Genomic DNA, 12,486 nt, shown 5'->3' on the forward strand with positions numbered 1-12,486 from the left:
TCAGTGACAAAAACCCAGGGTGGTGGGAGTTGATTTTTGAGTTTACATTTGTGAGCTGCCAAAAAGTCTTTTTGCAGAAACAAGAAGAACCAAAAAATGGTTTTTCAGTGTTTCTTAATCAGCAGAAAGGGACCAGCTGTCAGCCTGCCGGAATTCAGAATTTAGATTAGCTGTGAGGCCGCACTTCTGTTACTCTGCATCTGGTTTGGAAACAAAGAACAACCTGTCTTTGGTTGCTCTCATGTTGTAAGTACAACTACAGCATAGGTAATTAACACTCTTAATGATAAGGGCTCACTTTCCATATCTTTGCGGGTGTTTTACCCTTCTAAACTGGAAGTACCCTTCCATTTGAAATAATAAAGACTGAGCAAGCAAGAGATAAAAATGAGCTGTTTTGTTAAGTCAACCCACAGGTCAAATGAATATCCTTTCTCGGTTTATTTCTTAAAGAAAAAGCATTTTACAGTACACGTTAGATTCAACACATCAACAGGACTTACTGTTAAAAGGAGAATGTTTCTTGCCTTCCTTCCTAAAATGCTTTGAGGTGGATGGATAGAAACTTCTAAGTACAGAGCTAAGTAGTAATTAGTAGAAACACTATCTTTAAGAAGACCTCTAAAAGTAAACAGTCTTGGATCATACTGGTGCCATACAGCAATAGCAAAATTTACTTTATATAGCATGGTATAACTTGCGCAACTTAGATACCTCTCTAAGACAAGGGCATCACAGAGCTCTACCTTCCCAAGGAGAATGTATAAGCCTGGGTTCCCCTCCTGCCCACAGCTCCCTGCCCATCTAGGACAGTGGATCAGGGGTGCACAGAGAGAGAAGTCACCTAGTTCTCCCATGTGCAAGGACAGAAGATATGTCTACAGAGCCTGGGCTACATAGATCGATGCAGTGGGATTGATTGAGCAGGCTGTGGAGACCCGCTCAATCGATCCCAGAAGTGATCTCTGGTCAATTCAATAAATCCATCCCCCAAAAAGAGTAAGGCTGCATTATGGGCATCTCCCGTGGACATAGCCCAGTGGAGATGCCATAGAATGGCAGAATAAGTAAGTCGATGGGAGATATGCAAGCTACATTATGCAGCTTGTGTATCTCCCATAGACAGCCGGTGGCAGTATAAACCAGGCCAGAGATTGACCTTGGCTGTAGTATGGTCCATAAAAAAGAAGGAGTTAGACTTCTTGTCATTTCCCCCATTCTAGGCACTCATTCAAGGGCTAAAGACAGTCTGGCCCTAAGTGATTTCAGGCATTGACCTAGCAACTCAGGTCAAAACTCATTTTATGGGCCAGACCTAGGGGAAAGATTATGGTAAATGGGATTGTATGAGCAAGGAAATGTTAAGGAAACACACACTGTGCATGATAAAGGCAAGAAAATCTGAGAACTAGAATTGTCTTCATTTACTTCAACACCACCTGATTGATTTTTTTCCCCCTTTGGTGTTTACTTTTGGGAAGGGAATCCAATTGCACACAAGATTGACTATCTTGTAATGTGATTCTTCACTCCTTTTAAGATGTTTTCATTATATTCCTCCACAAAAGGCTTAGAAAAAAAGAATAACTTATTGACAATTCAGCTAAGCAAAACTCATCTATTGTCATCTGGCTCTTCTTTGTACTTCTTTTTTTAGTTGTGTCACAACCCTTCTTCTGTTTGCTGCTAATTTTGAAAACTAATAGGGCGATAAAACTGTTGTACTGTTTCAGATGAGAAAAGACATAACATTTTCCTGTGTTAGGATTGTGCCACTGCTGAAATTAAACATATCCAATATCAGGTGCAGCATACATTTTGTGTGATGATGGTTGGTGTGGGGGAAGAACAGATCTTTCTGTTTCTGCTGTTGCTCCATTTCTCTGAAACAATGGCAAGAATTGACATTGTCTATTCAGTGTGGAAGATAGGCTGTCAAATAAAGCAAGACAAATGTGATGTCCTGACTGATTATTTCCTTAGATACTAAATCAATGAGCTTATTATCACAGCAATTATATTACTAATGTAAACAGATGCTATGTGCAGACAACTGGTTAACAATTAGGTATTCACAGATTACAATTTTTTTCCTTCTCCAAAAATATTGAGAGAATTTTTGACATTACAAATCACAACTGCTGTTCCATATATCTGTATTTATTAACTGTAAACGTGCTGTATCATATATTGTTACATATATTTAAATAGTTACATATATTATAACAGACGTGGTAGCTCTCACTATAGTTAAGGATGAAATATAACTTGCATTATTAACCCAGTTTTCAGTTGCTTATAACTTTATATAACAAAATCATTTGGGGCTGAAATGATTCATGTGTGATCTGTACCCGAAAGGAATTTTTTGGGGAAAGTTTCAACAACAAAAAATATTTTACCGTTTCAGTTTAGCCAATTTTGTTCAAACATGACTTGTTTTGCAGCTCTTAATGAGATCTAAGAAAGAAGCGATATATTTGGTATAACAGTTTTTAAATTATGGATATTTTTAATGCATGCACTATAGGATTAGCTCTTTGTTTACTTCTCACAGTATAAATCTTAAAACACTGTGAAAAATTAGAAGACCTTGAAAGAAAATTATTTTTTTAAATTTTAGTATTTTATTAAAAATAATTGGGGAACTCACTGATTATATTTTTAGATGAGTATTTACAGGAATTATCCTACCAGTTCCGTACACTAGGTGGCTAATGGAAAATATTTGTCCAGTATTTTATTTTTAAAAACCGAAAAATCCAGTCGTCTTTGACAGTGGGCCCAAATCTCAGTTTGTAAATGATTTGGGTGATGTGTTATGCTTAGCGCAACCTTTTCAATAACATGCAATAATAGTATAAACAATAATGCAAATTTACATTTCTGATACAACCCTGCATACAGTAAGTTACAGGACAGCACATATAGGGCCAAATCCTGTCCTACACTAAGTCCCCTTTGAACTACTCCAGTTGCCCACAGGGAACTTAATGCTGTTTAAAGGGGCAGCTGGGAATTACTGTTGTGTAGCGGAATCCACAGGTGGTGTAAAACCATGTATTTGGATCTATCTATTCTATGGCACTTGCTCGCCACATGATAGGGGGAATGCTGAAAATGTAAATGAAGGTGGAGGAGGAATCCTCACTGGTGTATCAGCCCTCAAAGGATGATAACAAACCAAAGTTAGGACAGCCATGAGGCTGCTCTGATGTGCACTTGGAGCCACATTTTAAAAATATTTTCACCTAGCTCTGCTGGATTTTACGATATATTTATGTCCTTTTACTTAATAAATATGTTTCCTAATATTAATCTTTTCTACTTTCTAGTCCTTATCTCCAATTTTCTGACACATAAAATCATTCAAATAGCTTACAGACTGTTTTAAAAATTTGCATTCTAAGACCAAAGCAGTCTGACACATGGTGAAAGTGAATTTATGAAGGTGCTCAAAATGTGCTGAAACTGATTAATCTTAACCTTGATATGCTAAACACTTATGCATAAGTTATAGTGTAGGAACATTGGCAATTGATCGCTAAATCTGTAATGGTTTGTAAAAGTCCATTTCTGAAGCATTATTTTTCTTCTAAAAACAACAGATCCTGGTTTAGTAGATGATAATCCCTCTAATACTTCCCTTAGGAGGTAGACAGATAGCACTACTCCTATTTTACAGATGTTGTTAATGAAGGATGCCTATACAATAAAGCCATTTACGCATGATCACGAGGTGAGGTTTCGCTTAAAGTCAATAGAAGAGTTTGGGACAGAACTCAGATACTTCCATTCTGGTTCCCAGCTTTAGGCTAAGGGGACATTTTGGTGCAGAATGTACCATGACAGAAGCACTGGATGAAGATCCTTTTTACCAGACTCTGTGGTTTCTTGAGCCTGTGGAAATAGATCCTTCAGAATATTAGAGTTCTATGCACAAAAAATTGAGCACCACATGAATGTGCCACAAAGCAATAGATAGCTGTGCACTTCACTAGGTTGGTACTTGATCCCACTCTACTGAAGTCAATGGGAGCTGCACTAATGACATCAATGGATGTGGGGTTCAAGCCTTTAAGAAATAAAATGCTTAGAAAATCTGCAAATGAGAAGCTTGTGATTTTCACAAGCTAATAACTGACAAATAAAAACTGTTTTTCCTGGAACACTCAAAGGCTTCTGCAGTGAGGGCTATTTCCGTGCCAAATTTCAGTCCAAACTGCTTACAGTCATAATGCATATTTTTAAAATGAGGAAATTATATGTTTTTACTCTTCTTTTTAAAAAATGGTCAAACCATTTTTGCTTAAACTTGAAAAAATACCTTTAGGTACAGATCAAGTAGGAAATATTTCATTGTGAAAGATGAAAATGTGGTAAAGTTATGAGCAACTGAAAACAAAGAAACGTAACAAGTGCTCTGCTCTTGTGCACCTATTCAAAATAAATCACAAATGTGACCTACATTTTGAAAAATGTTAGTTTTAAAAAAATCTTCTGTCTGCTTTTAAAAATTATTTGTATCAAATAAACTTATAGGTCAAAAATTATACCAGAAATGACTCCAAGCATTTCACACTAACAGAGAAAAAATTTTTTTCCAAAAGTTCAAATTTTATGGACATTTGAAACACAAGTTATATAAACTTTGCACAATGTAATTTGCAATTATCAAATGTAGTAGATACATTAATATTATATCTACTTTCATGTCTACTAGCTTTGCTACACAGTATTAGTCTCTTTCTGAAAGCAACTTTTTTTAATCAGTTCTGACAACATTTGATTCTGTCACTTTTGAAATATTGGAACAGAAAAGCCCCTTTTTTTAAAAAGTATTTTTGGATGAAAACTTATTCAGTATGTTTTGGTTTTAAAACCACAAATTGGGCATGTCATTAATCATCTTGGTTGCTGTTGTTCCTTGTGACTGAGTACTTCACTGATTTCCCATATATTGATTTCCAGAGTGAGGGATGCACTCTTTGGCCAAAACTCTTTTGAGGGGCTTGAGAACATCTTCACTCCCCCAGCTTGCTCAAAAAATAGAGGTTAGCTTGATTCATATTACTTGTATTTATTTGATTTGGACTATAATTTTTGTTCTTGTATTAAATGCCAAGTGTAATTTGAAAAACAGGTGTGGTGTTTTGGTTTCTTTTTCCCAATTCCTGTCTATAATTTATGCCACCTCCTTTCTGGCATATGTTTTTGAAAACTTGGGAAAAAAACCTTGCACTTTATCCTGCCAAATAAATAGTAGAAATATTATTTCCAAGAAATATTGTCTATATCCATTATTGATCATTGTTCTTCCAGTTTTCTTCATGCTTTCCCCCACCCTTCCTCTAATATTTTTAATTTATTTAGAACCACATTAAGCCGTGGTGTAATTCCATTGATATCAATGTTGTTCTAACCAGGGATGAAATTTAGTCCTTATGCCCAGATTCAGAAAATCACTTAAGCCCATGCTGAATTTTAAGCATGTGCTGAAGTATGTTAAGGTTCAATTTAAATTAGTCATAAGAGGTCAAATAGCCAAAGCTCACTCAGCTTTATTAATCAAAGAAAAAACAGCACAACACAGAAAAAAGAAGGGTTAATACGTTACCAATCCATTCTGGGAAGCAGAATCTCAAAGGATTCAATTTGTCCCAAAATTATGGGCTCACTTCTGCTCTTTATATGCTACCCTGATTTACAACAAAAAGGAGGCTACACCAGTTGCTCATCTTGTTTTGAACATAGTTTTCCAGAAGTCACAAAACCCAGAGACAAACTGTACCACCCTTAACTTGGTTCAGATGACAGGATAGTCAAGACAACAAAATCATCCATCATCTCGCTGACATAGTGTGTTACCTGTGCCTATAGCACTATCATATTTGGTAAGCTTCAACAGAACATACATTTGTTTCTGACAATACAAGGAATGGGTTATACAAAGTTCATTTTCATTATAGCTTAGCATGGTGAAAAGCATGTTGGGAAACATGGTACCTATGAACCTAGTATAAAGAATACAAAGACCACTAAATATACTGATATAGATATATAGTCTAACATTATGCTTTTGCAGAAGTGGGGCCTATGTGCTTTGCTGAATATATGTAGTTTTAAGTATATGTTTAAAGTTAAGCATATGCTCTACTGAATCTGTGTTGGTGTATTTTCTCATTGCCTATACATTTTTCTAATCACACGTGGCATCACATTTAAGGGGAAATTATGAATATAAATAAAAGTGTTTTTAAATGTAACATACATACTCCTCAGTAGTGAAGAATGTGTATTTTATAGCCATCGATCATTTAGTCTTCCATTAAAGAATTTATCATTTTTTGCTTTTTTGTTTTCTAGTGATCTGGCTGGCAAATGAAATCAGCATCTTTAGTTTCTTGTCTTTATTTCTTATAAAACCACGTATTACTGGATTGAACGTAATAAATCAAAACAGTTTGTTATCTCTTCAGCTATCCAATGTGATGTTACTGATCAATGATGAATTAGCCCCCAAATTGCCTACTCTGTGTTCTACTGTGTGTTCTATTCATGCACACTGGAATGCTTGTATTAGCTATACTTATTATAAGACATCATGCTGAACATTTCCAGGAATGACCAGTATGGTAAATTTTATGTTCTCTCCTTATATATACGATATTAATGAACTTACTTTAATAAAGGGAACTCCTTTCCCTTTAGCTCCAAATCATCTGTTTTTCAACAACTTATTTCTTATATAGTCTTCTGAAGCATTTTACCTCTTCGCAGCTCACTGCATTGTAACCCCTGTATGACAGTGGCATTCTCTGTGTCCAAAGAAAACATACCGGGTCCTCTACATGATCCAGTTCTGAAAGTGCATTTTAAAATCATATGTCTGATACAGTATACTACACAGCAGACAAGTGGTTAAAAAGATAATTCTGAAGAAAAACTGCTTCAGAGTGCAGATATATCTCACTTCGTTGTCAAATAGTTTAAAATGGGTGGTAAATTCATCTTTCTTTGTTAAAATAAACCAAGTTTGGAGGACAAAAGCGCAAAGACATAATGCAATAGTATCAAATATTTTGTTCTTTATTGAAATTGGGAGACATGCTTCTCCCATTTATGACTCAAATCTATGCAACATGAAAAAGTTGATTCCCTCAGTCCATATTCTGGCACCTACATAAAAATAGACTGATTTTCAAAGACGCTGCACAGCTGCGGCTCTCAGGTACTTCACTGGAAAACTTCACTGGAATTTGTTGGCGTTCAGTACTTCTAAAAATCAGGCAATTTAGAATTACGTTTCTATCACAGCATGATTGCTCCCTTTAACAAAGGAGCAGGGTCCAGTGCACTTGTGATTCAACAGCTGCTGTCCAACTTGGTTTAAGAGAAGGCACCTACTCCACATAAATTGGGGAGAGATTCAGACAATTAGAGATCAAGGAAGTGATAGGTGAGAGCTGTCTGAGAGAGACAGAAAGGGCAGCAAGCTGTCCGAGGATGAAAGGAAAGACCCAAGGAGCAACTGGAACAGTAGAGGAAAGCTGGTACAGAGAGACATTGGGAAGAACAAAAGATGAAGGAAACTGATGACTGGCCAGAGCTGGAGAATCCCTGCTGAGTTACAGCTCATGCAGAGGCCCATAGGAACAAGGGGAAGAACCCACCTGACTGGGGAAGGCATGTCCAAAACAGGAGGGTTGACCCTAATGGGTGGATCCTAAAAGCAATGTTAGGTCTCACAAGTAGGGAGGCCTAGGTGAGTGGAACAGTGTAAAAAGCCCCCTTGCAGCATGACTGAGGAGAAGGCTGTGGGAAACTGAACCCAAGGACAAGAGGTTTGGTGCTGGAGGGAAGTTCCCTCAGCAAGGGTAGGACTCGCAGGTAATGAGGCCTCTGGAGTGGAATACTGTGGGGATCCCTCTTGCAGGAGACCTGACTCAGGGAGACCGGAGAATTGTTCTGAGAGAGAATCAAATCTGGGAACTTTCAGGTGGATGACCCGGAGAGTGGAGCCTTGAAACAAGAGCAGAAAGAGTCTGAGAAAAGACTGGAGTTGAATTATCAGGAAGTGAGCTGGAAACAATGTCTCGGGGAGGGTCATGCAAAACTGCTGTGACTCTTGTACTTTAGGAAAAAGAGTTTTATCATGAAGAATGAATTATACCTAGATGTGAGCTTTTGAACTGGACATTGAGGGAGCCTGTGTTCCTTTTATGGCCATACCAAAGGGAAACTGAGGCAGACACACCTCTTTTGACGTGACAGGCCATTGGAGGGTGTTCGAGAAGGGACTTCACAGATACAATGCCCAGATATGGATTTTAGAATCTGATTTATGCACCCATGTTTAAAAGTGTTAGCCAATTTAAAAAAAAAAAAATAGGAACCTAAAATAAGGCTCCTGTCTTCGGTAAAAAATAAAGGACCTGGTTTTCAGAAGTGCTGAACACCCAACAGCTACCACTTTTGAAAATCAGGCCACTTATTTAGATTCATAAAGATATACTCAGAGCCTAACATCAGCCTCCATTTTAAGAAATCATGTCATTAATTGTTTCCCTTTCACTGGTAACTAACTTTGATGTGTTTTCAGCTATTGGATCTTAAACCTGTAATTGATTCAGGATGAAACAGTCTCCATCTTTCACTTCAGTCCAATGTATTCTTTAAAAAGAAAATGATTTATTCTTATGTGGGTTGTAACCCCCCCTTGATGCCACCTGGCAAGGGAGTTACAGAGTGTCCTGACTCTGCTATGTACATTCTGGTTCACCAAAGGATGTCATTAGGGCTCCTCCACCCTTCCCCTCTCAGTTCCCAGACACAGTTTGCCAGAAACCAACAGTCCAGAGTCCAAACTGCAGGCAATGCAATGGATTTATTGGGGCTAAAGAAGAAAGCATAAAACCACAGCCCTTCACACCAGTAGGGCTTCCTTTTCCATAACCGTAACCATATCCATAGCCCTACTCACTAGTCGGCTTTCTTTTCCCACAACCATATCTCTATACCCCAATTGAGTTTCTTTCCCTGCTTAACCACAGCTCTATGCGCTGAGCTCCTTCTTTCCCTAACTACAGCTCTGTACACTGACAGAATTCTCTCCTCCCCTTCCTTTTTCTTGGTAGGCTTAAGTATACCTATAGTGCTCTCCCCCTTCTCCCCCCCCCCCCGTACCACCCCTTCCAATGTATGGTCCTGTTACATTTGGAGGGTCTTGAGTCTGGGGACTTTGGTACCATCACTTTTGCACCTCATGGGAGGGGTAGGGAGCAAGGTTATATATTGGCCATGGTCACTTTATGGCCTTATAGCTTTTCTTTCTCACACCTCCTTTACCCCCCTTTCTGCTATCAATTGGCTGCTTGACCTTGCTCTGACTTCTGCCTTGAAAAGGAGTCAGAGCTTTGCTTCATTTGTACATTCATATATCAAACCCCCTCTACACCTCGAACCATTTTAACTACATCCCTTATCTTTTCTCACAGTAATAAAGAAAACCCATCTGGTTATGAGAACGCAAGAAGAACACACACTGTCTTTGTTCTTTGCTTACTTGTGTATCTTAAAAAGCTTAGCTTTCAGGCAGGCAAGCAGGCCCAAAAGCAGGTCCAAAATACCATTTCAGACAGATACACAGGCCTAAATACTTATACAAACCTAAATTGTAAGCTTGTATCCTAACAAATATCATGTGAGCTCTAAATAAAACCCAGGGTTGCACTGGTTATTAATAGCCCTGTGAAATGTCTGTACAGATACTATGTAAGGAATTATGTATATATACTGAAAATATGTTATAAAAATTTACATGAAGGTAGAGTTAACAAAGAGTTTTTCTGTCAGACGAGGAATGTTTATTCACCTGTCTCTTCGTTGAGATGTAAATTAGCATTGTAAGCTAACACAATGGATATCCATTTATGTATGAAATCAACAAGGAAGCAGCACATTGGAGAAGTAATCCATGGGTAGTTATCCTGACTCTAAGTACAGATAATATACACAGTGAGTACATGACTTCAGCAGGTGAGGGTGGAGGTGCTGCAAGACGGGACAGAGGCAGAGGCATTTCACATCTGAAGGGGAAAGAAAAACGTATTTCCCTGTAAGGTATTTGTTTGCTTTTCTTAAGGTAACCCAGAAGTTTGGAATATCAGTAACCATCCTGGGGAAGACAGATTTTTGGGCAAGTTCATGTAATGAGGTCAAAGATGTATGATAAATATAATGTATCATATACATACCACTATCAATTTTTTTATGTTGTAATTTGTTTATTTAGGTATTTTTTCATGAGCCAAACTATGGGTAGCACATGCACCTCCACTTTTGAGGAGGCTAGCCCCCCGCCCTGCCCCTTCCGCCCGATGCCCCGCCCCTACTGGCTGGTGTCCGAAGCAGCCCTTGACCCCAGCCGGTGCCTGGAGCAGCCCCAGCTGGCCCCTGGAGCAGTCTGGAGAAGCTCTGAGCATTGGTCGGCCACAGGAGATCTGAGCCCCACTGCAGCCCAGCATCCCAGACTCCATTACCTGTCACCTATAGTGTGGGGGTATCGGTGAAGGGGTGGAGCAGGGATGGGAAGAGGCAGGGCCACCATGGCCCAGGCATCCAGCAGTGCGTTGACTGTGCCTGTATCAGGGGAGACTTAGCCTCCCATGTCCTATTATACCCATCATCCATGAGCTAAACCATCTTACTCTCTTACACAAGTCAATAGGAATATAAATACTATAGTTTCAGCTATTTCAGCTATTTGGACTGCTTATTTCCTCTCTCTGGGTATAACCAGTGCCCAATTTCCTTAAAGCACTCACTAATCTAATCTCTTCAGATGGCTTTGCAATTGAATTGGAAAAAAATTAATGAAAAATACTGAAGAAAACTCTTGAATATTGAACTCGGAGTAGCTAGCCTATGCTGCAACTCAACGCTGCTCATTCTATCATGGCTACACTTATTTTTAGCACTCTAGTTCTCAGCGAGCTAGCACAAGTATGTCTATTTGAGCTAAGAATCACACCCCAGATCCAAGTGTAGCCATAAGGAAAAATTTTTGTGTGTTCAACTATTTGACCAAACTTGCCCCAAATAGTCTGAAATCAATACACAGTTGCAACAGTTACTGAAGCAGGACAAGGAATCCATTTCAAATAATCATTATGGCATTTTTTCCCAGAATGTGAAGGAAATGGAATGCTTCTAATAAAGAGCCCAAAAGCAGATTAATCTGAGAACGGAATTGGTGCAGTTCTGCTCTAGTAAGACTGATCACTATGTTATATATCCAAGTCATTCACAACAAAGTAATATTATGCATCAATAAAAATAAGTGCAATGTGAGTAATAACAGTGTATTAGTTACTGTGCTTTCATCACCATATATATTTACCATGTTACAGAGTACGACCATACATTGACTTAATCTCTTTTTTAAAAAATCTACAGCATAACTCTAGGTTGCATAGGTTTTCTAGCTTCAGAGACACAATATTTTCATTGTGCATGGTCCAAAGAATAAGGAAAAGATACACCTGAAATAGACATTTCATCAAGGCAATCTGTCTCTGCTACCACTGAATGAATGTTGGAGAAATGACAAGACTCATTCCTAAATGTGCTAGAAAAGAGGAGGACATCTATTGACAACTTTAATTGTCCTGCTGATGTTAAACCAACATCTCTGCTCAATACTCAGAACTCTTTACAGATAAAGAGATGAAATCTGAAGCAGTGAATCCCAACCTGAGAGGTAAAAAACATGACAAAAGCATAACTACAACAATTCTGTTGGACTCACTCTCAGAGCTGAATACTGACTGATATGGCTACTTGAATGAGTCAGGATGATGATCATTGGAAACTGCTGCCATTTGAAACTGGAAAATACTGAAAGTTCATATTAAGCCTTCTTTCAGAAGTAGGAGATTATCTTTCCAATCACCATCATTTTATCCAGCTAGAACATCCAAAATTCTCCAAACCTGCTTATAAGTATGACACCCTTACTGTTCTGGAGTACAGGATACGAGAAGGTAACAAAGACACATCCACCAGACTAATACCGTACTTCCATTCCTTTAGCCTCCAACTGCAATCACAACCTGTGAACTCTTATCTCAGCAACCCAAATAAAGTAACAGCAAAGCCAGTAAAACATGTATGCCTGTGAAGTCATATACTACTAAATCTGCCTTAGAAAAATGTTAGGTTTATATGCAATTTTTATGACAATTGGATATGGGTATTTACTGTTACATTATAAAGACCTGAAATGATTATTTTTGTCTATAGTAAGTGTACCATTCTTCAATATCAGTAAAACTGATTCTGCTTTAAACAATTGTTGCTATATTAGTAAATTGTACTGGAAAGATACTTTCATTTTATGAAGAAGAGAGATATAACAGAATGTGCTAAAATCATCTGGAATAATCCTGATAGTTTATTTACATGACACCCTTCTAAACCATCCCT

This window comes from Emydura macquarii, unplaced genomic scaffold (assembly GCF_026122565.2).
Source record: "Emydura macquarii macquarii isolate MOO-44397 ecotype Brisbane River unplaced genomic scaffold, CSIRO-AGI_Emac_v2 contig_1827, whole genome shotgun sequence".
Lineage (NCBI taxonomy): Eukaryota > Metazoa > Chordata > Testudines > Chelidae > Emydura > Emydura macquarii.